This window comes from Mya arenaria, chromosome 14, assembly GCF_026914265.1.
Source record: "Mya arenaria isolate MELC-2E11 chromosome 14, ASM2691426v1".
NCBI lineage: Eukaryota > Metazoa > Mollusca > Bivalvia > Myida > Myidae > Mya > Mya arenaria.
This window is the reverse complement of record NC_069135.1, coordinates 27665647-27678882: the sequence shown is the minus strand read 5'-3', so window position 1 is coordinate 27678882 and position 13236 is coordinate 27665647. Positions and strand designations below refer to the sequence as shown.

General features: G+C 35.1%; 1 protein-coding gene across 2 annotated transcripts in view; it reads right to left on the bottom strand.

The window, feature by feature from the left end:
- Window positions 1-12337, bottom strand: part of LOC128217046 (uncharacterized) — a 67205-nt gene extending 54868 nt beyond the window's left edge. Inside the window, exon 1 of one of the 2 annotated variants that reach the window (XM_052923871.1) lies at window positions 12229-12337. The gene's annotated coding sequence lies outside the window, so the exon portion shown is untranslated. Of the gene's footprint in view, window positions 1-11217; window positions 11392-12228 lie in introns of those variants that run through there. The other variant, XM_052923866.1, reaches the window with a different exon arrangement.
- Between the last annotated feature and the right edge of the window lie 899 nt (window positions 12338-13236).

Here is a 13236-nt window from a genome sequence, read left to right as displayed (position 1 = left end):
CCCAAGATATTTAACACTGGTTGTTGCAAACTTGCACTTGGTTGGATGAAGTTTCAAATTTGCTTGTCGCAGGTTATTGAAGATGGTGTCTAGATGATGGATATGTTCGGCAAAGGTTTTGGAGAAAATCAGGATGTCATCAATGTAGACCAAAGCAATCTTGTAGTTGAGGTTTCGGAGTACTTTGCTCATCAGGGCCTGAAAGGTCATTGGAGCATTGGTCATCCCAAAACTTAACCTATTGAATTCAAAGACGCCTCTGTGCGTGATGAAGCCACTCTTGTGTTTAGTTTCTTCCCCAAGAGGAACCTGCCAAAAGCCTGAACGGAGGTCCAAAGTAGAGTAGATGGTAGCCTTTGACTCAGCCAAGGTGTCGAAGACGTCTGTCATATGAGGAATGGGGTATGACATTGGCTCGGTGATTTCATTGAGTTTGCGATAGTCAATGCAAACCCTCCATTCCCCATTTGGTTTCTTCACCATGACAACGGGGCTATGCCAGGGTGTGTTACTCTCAGTAATGAACCCGTTCTTTTTCATCTCATCCAATTCACCATCCAAAACTTTCCTCATCTCTGGAGACAGGCGGTATGGACCAGAGCTCACAGGTCGAGCTCCCTGCTTGGTGTAGATTTCGTGTGTATGAAGGGTTGTCTCACCAATTTCAGATAAATCCTTGGCAAAGATATCCCGATTTCTTGCTAATAAATTGTAAGTTTGTAATTTTTGGGGTTCAGTTAAATTTCCATTATTGTCCAGGTTGATTCCCAGTTCATTCACCAAGTTTTTGTCATATGTAAGATTTAAGTTGGAATTTGCTGTATCTATATTGGAAATGTTAATGTCATATGTTTCCTCTTCAAAATCAAAACACAAATCATTGTCCACTAATTGAGCTTTGCCTATTGCTAATTTACTGCTTAGAAATACAGGTAGTTCAGTAGGGTTTAAGACCCTAAAGCGAGCTTGACCATTGTTTACTGTACAGAGTGTCTTGCATCCCGATAATTGGTTCTTTCCTAAAGTGTTTGACATGGGCTCAATTAAAATAGTTGAACCATCTGCAAATCCATTGATTTTTACTTGAAATGAATGTTCACTGTGTGGTGGCACTATGGTTTGTGTAACTGGTCTTGCCAATTCAGTTTGTTGATGAAACACTTTCTCTGTGGAAATGGTAGCACATGTAATTCCATTGTGATTTTCAATTGGAACTTGAACTTCACCAAATTTTACTGTCACACTGTTCTTGATCAGAAAGTCCACGCCAAGTATAATTTTGGCTTGTAAATGTTCAAAAACGTGGAATATTTGCTTAAATGAATGTTCCTCACAGTTGAATTCAAGCTCCACTGTTCCAAGCACAGGGTGTCTTTCCCCACAAGCACCAACTATTGTCATCAAGGAGGACCGTTTAATCTCCACATTAGGTGCAACTGATTTTAGCAGAAACTTGCTGATGCAACTGATGTCAGCTCCAGTGTCAATTAAACATTCCACAGATTTGCTGTTAATTGAAATGTTTATCTTGTTTTTCTCAAGCACTGGAGTAAATGGTCTTGTAGGTTGTTCTATTGAATTAATGGCATATTTCTTGCAAATTTTCTTGGAGCATTGCCAAGAATGACCTATTTTCTTTCTGGAAGCCATCTTCTTGGAACAAAGAAGTGTGACTGGCTCAACCAGCAACTTAGAACTTGTACATTTTCCTAGAGTTCAATCAGCAGGATGGTCTCAGGATAAAACAGGAACACAGTGGTTACCAAACAATGTTTAATTGAAGGGTTGATGTCCAGTTTTGATGACGCAAATCAGCTGTTGTTGAAACTGAAGGAATCTTCTTACCAGGAATGTTGAATCTTGAAGCTTTTATGATTGATTGTATAGATAAAATTAATCCATTTCATATTGAACACTTATATCACATTTAACTATTTAATTTAGAACTTGACACCCACTATACACTTAAATCCAGTAGAATCCTTCTGTTCAAGAAGACTTGTTTCTAGCTGAAATGGTTAACGTGAAGTTGTCTCAGCTGATGATGTTTCCGTTGAGTTGATGTCGGTGATCAAATCAATGTAGAAATTGATTACCCGCTGTTCTCCACCATATGGCACCGCGCACCCCAGTTAAGTCGTGCAGCGTCGGGAACGGGCCAGCATATACACTCCGGTATAGTAGGGGTGGTCACCGAGCCCGAGCCACACTGTCTAAGGAGCACGTGCAGTTGGCCATTAATTTGGGGAATTAGCTGGCACAACTGCGAGTTACCGTTTAAGTTCAGATCACGTTTAATGGTTCACTTTGATTAACAACTCAAGTCCAATTAAGATGTTTAAAAGTTGGTTCTTTATTAATTCCACATTTAAGTTGAATAGTTAACAAAGATAAATCCAAAGACTTATTCAACAAGAAACATTCAATAGTCCATGTGATATATTAAGTTATGAAAGTAAGTGAATTAATTATATAGTCACAAAAAAAGTAGTTCAAAGATATTTCCTTAGTAAAAGAAAAAGTACAAAGTTCCTAGTCTATATGTATATCTAATGTATATATTTCTCTTCTTTTTTTTAAATGAAAAATGTACATACTTATATACTAACTTAAAGAGTAGAAGTTACCAATCAGAATTAAGTGATAAAAAGATAATGATCGAAGATTTTAGAAAGTGTCACTCAAAAATAATTATTGTCAAAAATAAAATTTACAATTAGATTAAGTCTGAGATAATTGAGAAGTGTCAAAGTCTCAAAGAGTAAGGTTTATGATTATGATCTGAGATAATTAACTGATAATAATTAAGAAGAGGAAGCAGTAAAATCTTATCAGAAATGTCAAAACACTCAATTGCAATTAGAAAGACTGACAAAAGTCTCTTTAGGAAATTATGAAAGTAAATATCATAGAAAAATAAGATGTAACCAAAAAAAAGAATAATAAATTTTCTAACAGAATTTGGAAGAGAAAGTCACACGGTGACACATTTGCTAAAGTTTCTCAAACAAGTTAACAAATTTTTATCGGATTATTTCATATATTTTTCTGTATAATTCTAATTGTTATTTTCTGATTCAATTTGAAAGAGTTTGTGCAAAATTTGTTTAAGAAGATATTGAAATAAAAACACTCCAATAACAATGTCAAGGACAGCATAAGGCCCATGAGTGAGATGACACCTTTCAAACTTCATTTAAAATTCATTAATCAGACCAACAGATGTCACTTAGACATTTTCCGCCTCATTACACTTCAAATGGGACAAAGGAATAAACAACTAGTGAGGGTGGGAGCCAAATGGTTCTAAGCGCCATTCACTTAAGAAGCAGATAAAATATATTCCTATTTTACCCTTAATTATTAAATTCATGAATATTGCTGCAAGGCAAAATGACTTCTGCAGATGCACATGTAAGATCACTGTAGTGTATGAATTACACAATAAAGGCATAACTAATTTATCACCACACACAAGATCATGGAGTTGGTACATTCTTGTTTTTAATAAGTTACCCTTGACATGCTTTAAAATGCTCAATAATCATTACATTAGCACAAGTCTCAACAGACTTCCAGCAACATTTCATAGAAGAGAAAGTACCCATGATGTCCTCTAAAGAACAATAAAATTGTCACTTCATAGAGCATAGACAGACAATAATGACCTAGTTCAATTATGACATTGTTATTAGTGATCAAGTTTTTATTTCAAAATGTCCTTTTGACAATAACATAGATGATGAATACCATTTGATGAATCCGACTGATTATTCATGCTCCTAGTGTCAGACAAACCAATGTTGTTGTTTTTATAATGTTCTATGTTTTAGAACGTTTCCATTTGGTTTATACACATACAGTACCATAATTACAAAAAAATACTGCCTTTACGTAGATAGAGAAGTCGAAATTTGGGAAACATATTAAAGGGGCTGTACTCTGTCTGATGAAATAGCGAAAAAAAAAAGAAAACTGTCGAAAACTGATATAAACTTGGCATCGATGTGTACAATGCATTGAAACTTACTAATTGAAGTACCACATAGTTTACAATTTATTTAAGTTTAGCAGTTTTTTCGTATTTTTCCATTAAACAAGATTACTGGGTATGTCTACCAGGTAAAATCCATTCCTTATGTGTGATTGGCTAGATGGTGTTATCACGTAATATTACTGAGGTAGGTGTATAGCTTAATTATGTCACCCGATTAGAGTAAGCCGTTGTGGCTCAGTGGATACGACGCTGGTCTGCAGTTTTGGCGACACGGGTTCGAACCCGATCTCCGACACAATTTTTTTTTTACATTTTGGTACTTTTTTTACAATTATGATATAAAAGCATAACACATTCTATTAGATAATTGTCCTGAGATTCGTTACAGAAAAAAACTTTTTTTGGTGCAAATCTGGTGTACAGTCCCTTTAAAATACCAAAACTGCCCACCCTCTCTTCTTTTTCTTAATCTGGATTGAAAAACCTAGAAATGTTTTATTTTCCTTCAACAAATTTCTGTACAAGACTGATACCAAACATTTCATATTGAATTTGTGAATGCTCCCGAAAAATATGTTTATTAACTTCTTTGTAAAAGTATGGCCAATAACTGGCCATTCAAAGGGGCTTATCAGACCTTATCATGAGTGACAAAAACAGGAATACATGGTATATTTCCAGCTAATTCCTCTAATAGGCCCTTGAAATCCCACCTCTGTGAGATGGCACAGATTCATTTATAATCACTACCAGTAGGGGGTGAGGAAAGCTTAGTCTAGTAATCTTGTGAGTTACCATGCAGGTAATTGCACAGGTTGAAGGATAAATTGCAGCAGACTTCTTGCTGTGATTCTGAAGATGATATGTGCACAATGTTTAGACGGGCAAGAGCCATTAATATTGTTTATTTACATCATTATGTGTATTTCTTACACTGTGTTTGCAAATTGTTTTGAAATCTTTTTTTGAATAGTTATCGTGTGGTCACAAAAATGGCCATATGACCTTTGATCCCAAATCCGTTTGACCTTAATCTTGAAGGAATGTGTATGCATGTCAACTCATGTGACTTCTAACGTTTGACCTTGAAGCTCCTTGGCTGAAACATGTGCTCTTCATGTCAGCTTGACATGGTAAACATTTATGCCATCTATGCCAAAGTTTGAATTGTACCAAAATACAATTACCAATGAACTTATATTAACCCACCAGTTAAGCCTTGACATTGAAGCCATGGCAGTGAGACATGTTCTCTCCTTTTTGGCAGTAAAGCAGACACCAGCAGGGTTCTTTTTCAGCAATTATCATACCTATATCAAATGCCAGGATTAGCTGGAATACTCATCAACTCTCAGAACTGTCTGACTTTTTCTAATGCAAGCAGGGGTCCCTCTTTCCTTCCATGCATTTACTTCAGATGGAATCAATAGGAATCAAATTAAAATAAATTAAGGCCTCCGAATCCTGAAGCATTCACTTTATTAAGTAGAAAAACAGATCACTGACTGTTAAGAGAACTTCATTTATCAAAGCTGTGTTAGGGACCCTTTTATAAATTAATTCAAAACAGAACTTTGCTGCACATGCATTTTCACGTATATTAGGGATTAATGAGTGTGTTGTCGGGCAAGGGGAAGAGGAGCATACAGCTAGCGTACACAACCCCATCCCCCCACCCCTTGAACTGCCCAAGTAAACATTTCTTGTTAATGTGGAAGAGAAAAAAATACACCAAAATGCATTATTTGAATCTTAAGTAAGCCAACTTTTTCTTGGGGGGAGAACCCCAAATCGCTTTTGAAATGTTTCTGGGGAAGGTGGCACATGCCCCCAAGGTAACTCAGGTGGGCCCCAAAAGTGTTTTCTTCTAACGCCCAAAACTATTTAGTTATAAATTACACCTTATCAAATTTGCAACATTTCATACACCTTTTAAGTCATTTTCTCATGTAATCTTCATCCGAAATCAGGCCCGATGGCGCCCAAACAAACTGACACATCAACGTGCAATGACATTTTTATTTACCTCCCGGTACAATGAGTTCTTAAAAAAGCAGCAATCAGACAGACATAAAATGCAAAGCATAACAATCTGATGGATACATCATGTGTTTTTCCTTTGTACCGTAAACTTGAGAATAAAGAGGGGTTTTTTCCAACAAATTACTGTATTACATCTTTGGAATAAAGCGTAGAAGAAGAAACATGTATACATGTGTCTAAAATGTGAAAATGAGGCCGTTAGGCATTATTTGTACGCAGAGAAAGGCAGTTTTTGTATTCAAGGCATGGCAGAATTCATAGATGAAACAAAGCAGTGTTTAAACTCAAAGTAAGGTGGATTCATGCTCCAGCCAAAGCAAGAATAGTACTCAAAGTAAGGCCATTTTGTACTCAAAGTAAGGCCGTTTTGTACTCAAGGCAGGGCAGTATTTGTACAAAAAACATCAAAAGGCAGTTTTTTATTCTTATTACAAGGCAGTATTCGTACATTTGTATTCAAAACAAAGCACTAAACATTATACTCATTTATACTGAAAGATGGACAGTAATTGAACGCAAAATAGGTCAGTATTTGCACTCAAAGCAAGGTAACATTTGTGTTAAAACTTATGCAGTATGTGTACTTGTAAGTTTGGCAGTATTTTCACTCAAAGCACTGTGTACTTAAAGCAAGGAAGTATGATTACTCAAAGCAAAGCAGTATGTGTACTCAAAGCAAGGTAATATGTTTACTCAAAGCAAGGAAGTATGTCTACTCAAAGCAAGCAAGTTTGTCTACTCAAAGCAAGCAAGTTTGTCTACTCAAAGCAAGCACGTTTGTCTACTCAAAGCAAGGCAATATGTGTACTTGTTGGGATTTTGGCGCGACGTAATGCTATGTACAAGAGTGACGTAATGCGCGAAATATATTGATACTTACGTAACGTAACTTCCTGTGTGTTGTTATTGTATGTATGACTTCAATAAAGGAGACGAACCTACACGACGTGTTTTACAGTGAACATCCCAAACATTTTGGTGCTGTGACCAGAATATATCATGAATTTACGGGAGCTCATAGCGCTGAGAGACAGCCACAGAGAATTCATAGAAGATCACTTTGTACAGCTTGAAACCATAAAGGAGAGTTATGAATTAAATGACATTGAATTTATTGTCTTTTCGATTGATAGAATTATCAATGCAATGAAAATTCTTCACGATAAAATTGTATCACATAGAGATGTTGACAACACTACATGTTAGATGAAAGAGACGAACGCGTATAATTTACGTTTGAAACTTTGACTGCAGAGGGAGAAAAGGCACTTAGCAATGGTAACATCAGTTATCCCTTCCATTGTGTCCGCCGCTGTAATCCCTGATGTTTCAGGAGCACCATCTGACGAAGCTACCTCCGCCACTACAACTACACCTCCCGCCGAAGCGACTTCCACCGTCAGAATAAGGAAACAAAAACCAGTCATCTAGACCAGAACAGCGGATCATCGAGTCATTGCAACAAGTCATCACACCTTCATACTACCATAAATTGCGGAAACTGTCCCTTCCGTCTTTCAACGGCAAACTTGTAATGTGGCAAACATTTTGGGATTCATTCGAGTCAACCATTCAGGGAAATCCTACGTTATCCGACATGCACAAATTTGGTATTTAAAATCTTTGCTAGAAGGAGATGAAGCAAAAACAATTGAAGGTTTCACATTAACCAATGCTAACTATAGGCAAGCTCTGAATTTGTTGAACGAACATTTTGGACAAAAGCACAAAATTTCAACTGCATACATGCAGACACTTCTACAGTTGCCTTCACCATCCAACAACATTAGAGAGCTCCGTGATTTCTATGATCGACTAGAAAATTCGATCAGAGGTCTCGAGTCGTTAGGTGAAGACAGTTATGGAAACTTGCTTATTCCCATAATCCTTGAGAGGCTTCCACAGGAAATGAGGCGTCACATAGCCAGAGAACATGGAACCGGAAGTTGGACAGTGTCTGAACTTCTCGTAGCAATAAACAAAGAACTAGAGATTATGGAGACTGGTCAGACACAGGAACAACTTACCTTCCAACCAACTGCCGCATTACTTACAAGTGCCCATAAATCGTCTGACCGTGACATGTTTGGCCATCAGAATCCATCACAAAATGATTCGTTAAGAAGACAATGTGTATACTGCGCAATGTCGCATAATGGAGAATGTCAGAACAATTATGGGGATATTATACAGGACAGGAAAACAGAGGTTTCATCGAACAACTGCCAGTGGTACCCACCACCAGAGGATCCGCAGAGGGGACATTGTGATTTTCCAAGATGATTTCAAACCTAGATTGCAGTGGAACCTTGCAGTTGTAGACAAACTAATTAATTACCGGTAATGACGTTTTTAAGAATTATACCTACTTGAAGTAGTGGACGCTTAATAGACTTTATGGGAATATACCTTAAAACCATTTGTGGCCGGGAGAATGTTGGTATTTTGACGTAATGCGATGTACGAGAGTGACGTAATGCGCGAAATGTATTGATACTTGCGTAACGTTACTTCTTGTGTGTCGTTATTGTATGTATGACTTTTAATAAAGGAAACAAACCTACACAACATGTTTTACATTGATCACCCCAAACAGTACTCAAAGCAGAAAAGTATGTGTACTCAAAGCAAGACAGTATATGTGCTCAAGCAAGCCACTGAAAGGAAGGCATTATGTGTACTCAAAGCAAGACATTATGTGTACTCAAAGCAAGGTAGTATGTGTACTCATGCAAGGCACACAAAGCAAGGGAGTATGTGAACTCAAAGTAAGGCAGTATGTGTATTCAAGCAAGGCAGTATGCGTATTCAAGCAAGGTAGTATGTGTATTCAAGCAAGGCAGTATGTGTACTCATGCAAGGCACGCAAAGCAAGGCAGTATGTGTACTCAAGCAAGGCAGTATGTGTATTCAAGCAAGGCAGTATGCGTATTCAAGCAAGGCAGTATGTGTATTCAAGCAAGGCAGTATGTTTACAAAAGCAAGGCAGTATGTGTATTCAAGCAAGGCAGTACATGTATGTGTATTCAAGCAAGGCAGTATGTGTATTCAAGCAAGGAAGTATGTGTATTCAAGCAAGGCAGTATGTTTACAAAAGCAAGGCAGTATGTGTATTCAAGCAAGGCAGTATGTGTACTCAAGCAAGGCACTCAAAGTAAGGCATTATGCGTACTCAAAGCAAGGAAGTATGTGAACTCAAGCAAGGAACGCAAAGCAAGGCAATATGTGAACTCGGAGCAAGGAAGTATGTGTACTCAAAGCAAAGGAGTATGTGTACTCAAAGCAAGGCAGTATGTGTACTCAAAGCAAATGAGTATGTGTACACAAAGCAAGGAAGTATTTGTACTCAAAGCAAGAAAGTATGAGTACTCAAAGCACGGAACATAACATTTGGACCAGAGATGTCGAATTTAACCAAGGAAATATACTATTATATCTATAAATCAGTCCATTATAAAACCATAAACATTGACTATTTACATAATCATGCTGAGAACATAAACTATACATTCCAATGAATTATCTGAAAAAATAATCTTAAAACCAGACTCTGTACCCATTTATAATTTCTCTAAAGATGCCAAGACTTGAATTTTTGCCAGATTATTTGTTTTTATAGGATTTGTAAAGCCTGACTTGATGAAATACATTTTATGTGTCAATCCCATGTTTCTAGAACTGATGATATTGTGAATCATATTTAAGAATTTAAGTAATCATAATAAATACAACAATAAAAGTTCCAGGGAAGATTACTTTGATTATTAGAAATGGATCACAGATAAACATGATCGAGATTATCATAAATAGACGCTTCTGAATTATTTGCAATAGGCATACACTAACACAATTGATAATTCTAATTAATATCAAAATTAATTAAGGTAGTTCTAGTACAGAGCTCCAAATAAGGTTTTGGGTCAAAAAGAATTTTACAAAGAATATGTTACACCCTAAAAAACATTCAGAGATGCTTAATTCAAATACAAGGAGTATTTAGCAAATAAAACATTTCAACACAATTAGTATCCAAAGAAGTGAAGTTTTGTTATTGGTATTATGTATTTTGGTATTATTTTAGGTAGGTGCTTAACTGGATGCCACACAAATGACAGCACCAACTTAGTGACCTCCCCTTAAAATTGAATATGATCTATTATTGTAAAGGGAAGTAATCACGGCCTTGAATTGTCTACTTTACACTATTCAGAATACAATTGATTTACAATAATCTTACTCGTCAATAAGCAAGACAATTGATAAGGACATTTTGACAAAATCCAATGTATTTTTATACTCAAGATTCACATTTCGTCTAGAATTCTGCTCCTAACTATGGGATATCATGAAAATCTGGAGCAGTATGTTTACGGTAGGTAATTGTTCAAGTAATACATATAAAACAAAGTTATTCCAAGAGAGAAACAGTTAATCTAAGGAAAAAGTTCATTTAATTTGTAAAACGTGAGCTATATATTACCAAATTGCTCGTCATTTTAATATTGCTGATTAAGCACTATGTCACAGCCAAAAATATAAATCAAGCCAGTAACATACACTAATAATAGTGCATTTGCTTCTCTCGTTTGAAGTCTAGGTAAGTAGAAATAGAGGGATTTAAGTATTTTGGTGTAGAATATCAAAACCAGGATGACTAACAAATAAATGCTGAAGTAATACTGTTAGCTCAAGTGCCCATACAAAGCCTCCTAATTGATTCCAAATGAAGCCAATTGACCTCTTGTTTAAAGACCATACAGATCATCAATATTGTCTGGATGATAGCCTGTAGTAATTGGCTGAGAATTTCATCAAATACCACTGAATGTTAACTTTGCAGGACAATTCAAGGGGCTTTTTTTATACAAAAATTGGGGAAAATATGAAAATATTGTCAAAGTGGTCTGGGGTGGGGGCTAAATTGAAAGACAACTCTATTCCAATGCTTGTATTGGCAAAAGGTGTTTTTCCTTTGTCTTCATGCAAATGTACTCCGTCAAAGCTTATAAAAAAATTATAACCTTTTAAAAAAAAAAAAAAAATAAAGTCTGATTCACTCTGAAATGTTCTTAGTTGAAATAATTTTCATCATAACTGATTTAAGATATAATTAATAAAAATAAAATAAAGAAAAGTAAAAATATGTTTGTTTCCTAAAAAAACTTTTAATGACTTACCAAGGGGTTAGAACTTTTCCTTTCAGTTAAAAATATCCATCAATTTTTTTTTTTTTAAAGAAACTCACTTTGTGTTTTCATCATGTTATAGACACAACAAAAGTCTACTTGCACATATATATAATGTTGTTGTTTTAGCCAGCTACAACATTTTTTTACTTGTCATGCAGATTTTCCCCACAAGAATAACAATGAAAAACAAAAAATCTGATTTTATTAAACAAGATTTACAACAGTTTTCTATTTTGTAGATTTCCCAATAAAATGAATACAGACTATCTGGGACTCCAATCATTGGCTGGGAACAGGATGCTTGTGACTCAGCCCCATTATTCTATTGCTGATGTTTACATTTCTCATGTTTGCCAATAATAGTGATCAATAACACAAATTTCTCAGCTGATTTCTCAACCAATGTTACAGATTCTGTTTATGAGCCATCTCTACAAATTATTTTCACATCTGAACCATACAGTAAAATGTTACAATTGTTCTCACAAATTGATCTTTGGTATCCTTAATCTTTGGTATCCTTAATAAACATAAAACTTTCAGTTTTAACATTCAACGTTATGAAAGCATAGCAATATAATCTTTCCAATTTTCATCTAATAAATAATCTATTTGCCTTTAGGTACCAACATAAATCTATATTTGTAATAATAAATTCAGTTAATTTCTACAATGTCTAACTGATTTAAATAGCCAAATATTCCCTTTCAAACTTCTACAAAATTTTATGTTGGTCACCCATCGTAAACATGCTCATTTTGATTCAGTGGTTGTTGTAAAACACAGTAAAGCAGTCAGCATCCATTTAACTTAAAATGTTTTAAAATACTAGTTAACATGACACATAATCAATTATTTCTGAATAATGGTTTCCCCTTCAATAACAGCAGATGTTTTTCCAAGCTTGAATACAAGTAATTTAAATATATTGAATTATGATAAAAAGATTTGAACAAAGGTTTGAGATAGACATGATTGTGCCTTTCATCAAATTTTTACTTAGTATTTGATATAAATCCAGCTGAAATATAATCCCTTTAGGCTTTAACAGTTTCCGTTTCGAAATGTTCATATTTTAAACTAGTAACCTTTAAGTGAATTTCAAAACAAACTTTTGCACAAACATATTTTTCTTTTAGACCTATGAATAAATGTGGTGTTTGAATTAGTTGGCAATTATTCAAGTTATTAAAATATTGTTGTTGTTGAGTTTATAAAGGTCTGCCAACGCCCTATAATGCATTATGACTTCAACCTCATCACATCTCTAAAGTTAAACAAAATTTTGAACCCGAAGGGGAAATTTTACCTCCACCAGTTGATTGGATATTCGTCCAAGCAGTAATTTTGTACCCTATAAAAAATAAAAACGCTTTCTAGTTCATGTTTTTGTTTCTTTAATTTTATCTCACAACAACAGCCACTTACTAAAAAATGCTTACTGACTACTGTCGCGTGTGTTCTGCAAAGTATATTTTAGCTACATTGCATGTCTTGGGCCTTAGGCCATAATTATTACAAATGAAATAGTCATTGATAGAAAATGCCAAAAATAATGATTTTTTCTATGTATATCATTTTTTCCTAACTGCTTATTTCATTAAAGGTTTTACATTGGTGCATCATTTTCCCAATGGCTAAGACCATTGGTTTACTCATGTTTAGATAGCAACCTACAATTTCGTCCAGACTTATTAAGACTGCATTCTTAGTCAATTTATTAAAAAAACAAATATAAATCATTTATTTATCTGAATTTATGTTCCATAAAGATTCAATGGTAAGAAAACAATTAACATCATAATTAAGCTAGCTGTTATATTGAAACATTAATTTTGCACATCATTTGTACTATCGTAATGATGTCATGTGAATGACGACAAATTTAGTGTAACGTTTTGCTGTAGGCGGAAGTGCATTTGTAGTATGTTGATGTACTTGATTGTATGCAAATTGGCATATCCAGGTCTCCATGTTGATGGAGAATATACTGAATATAAGACGGGT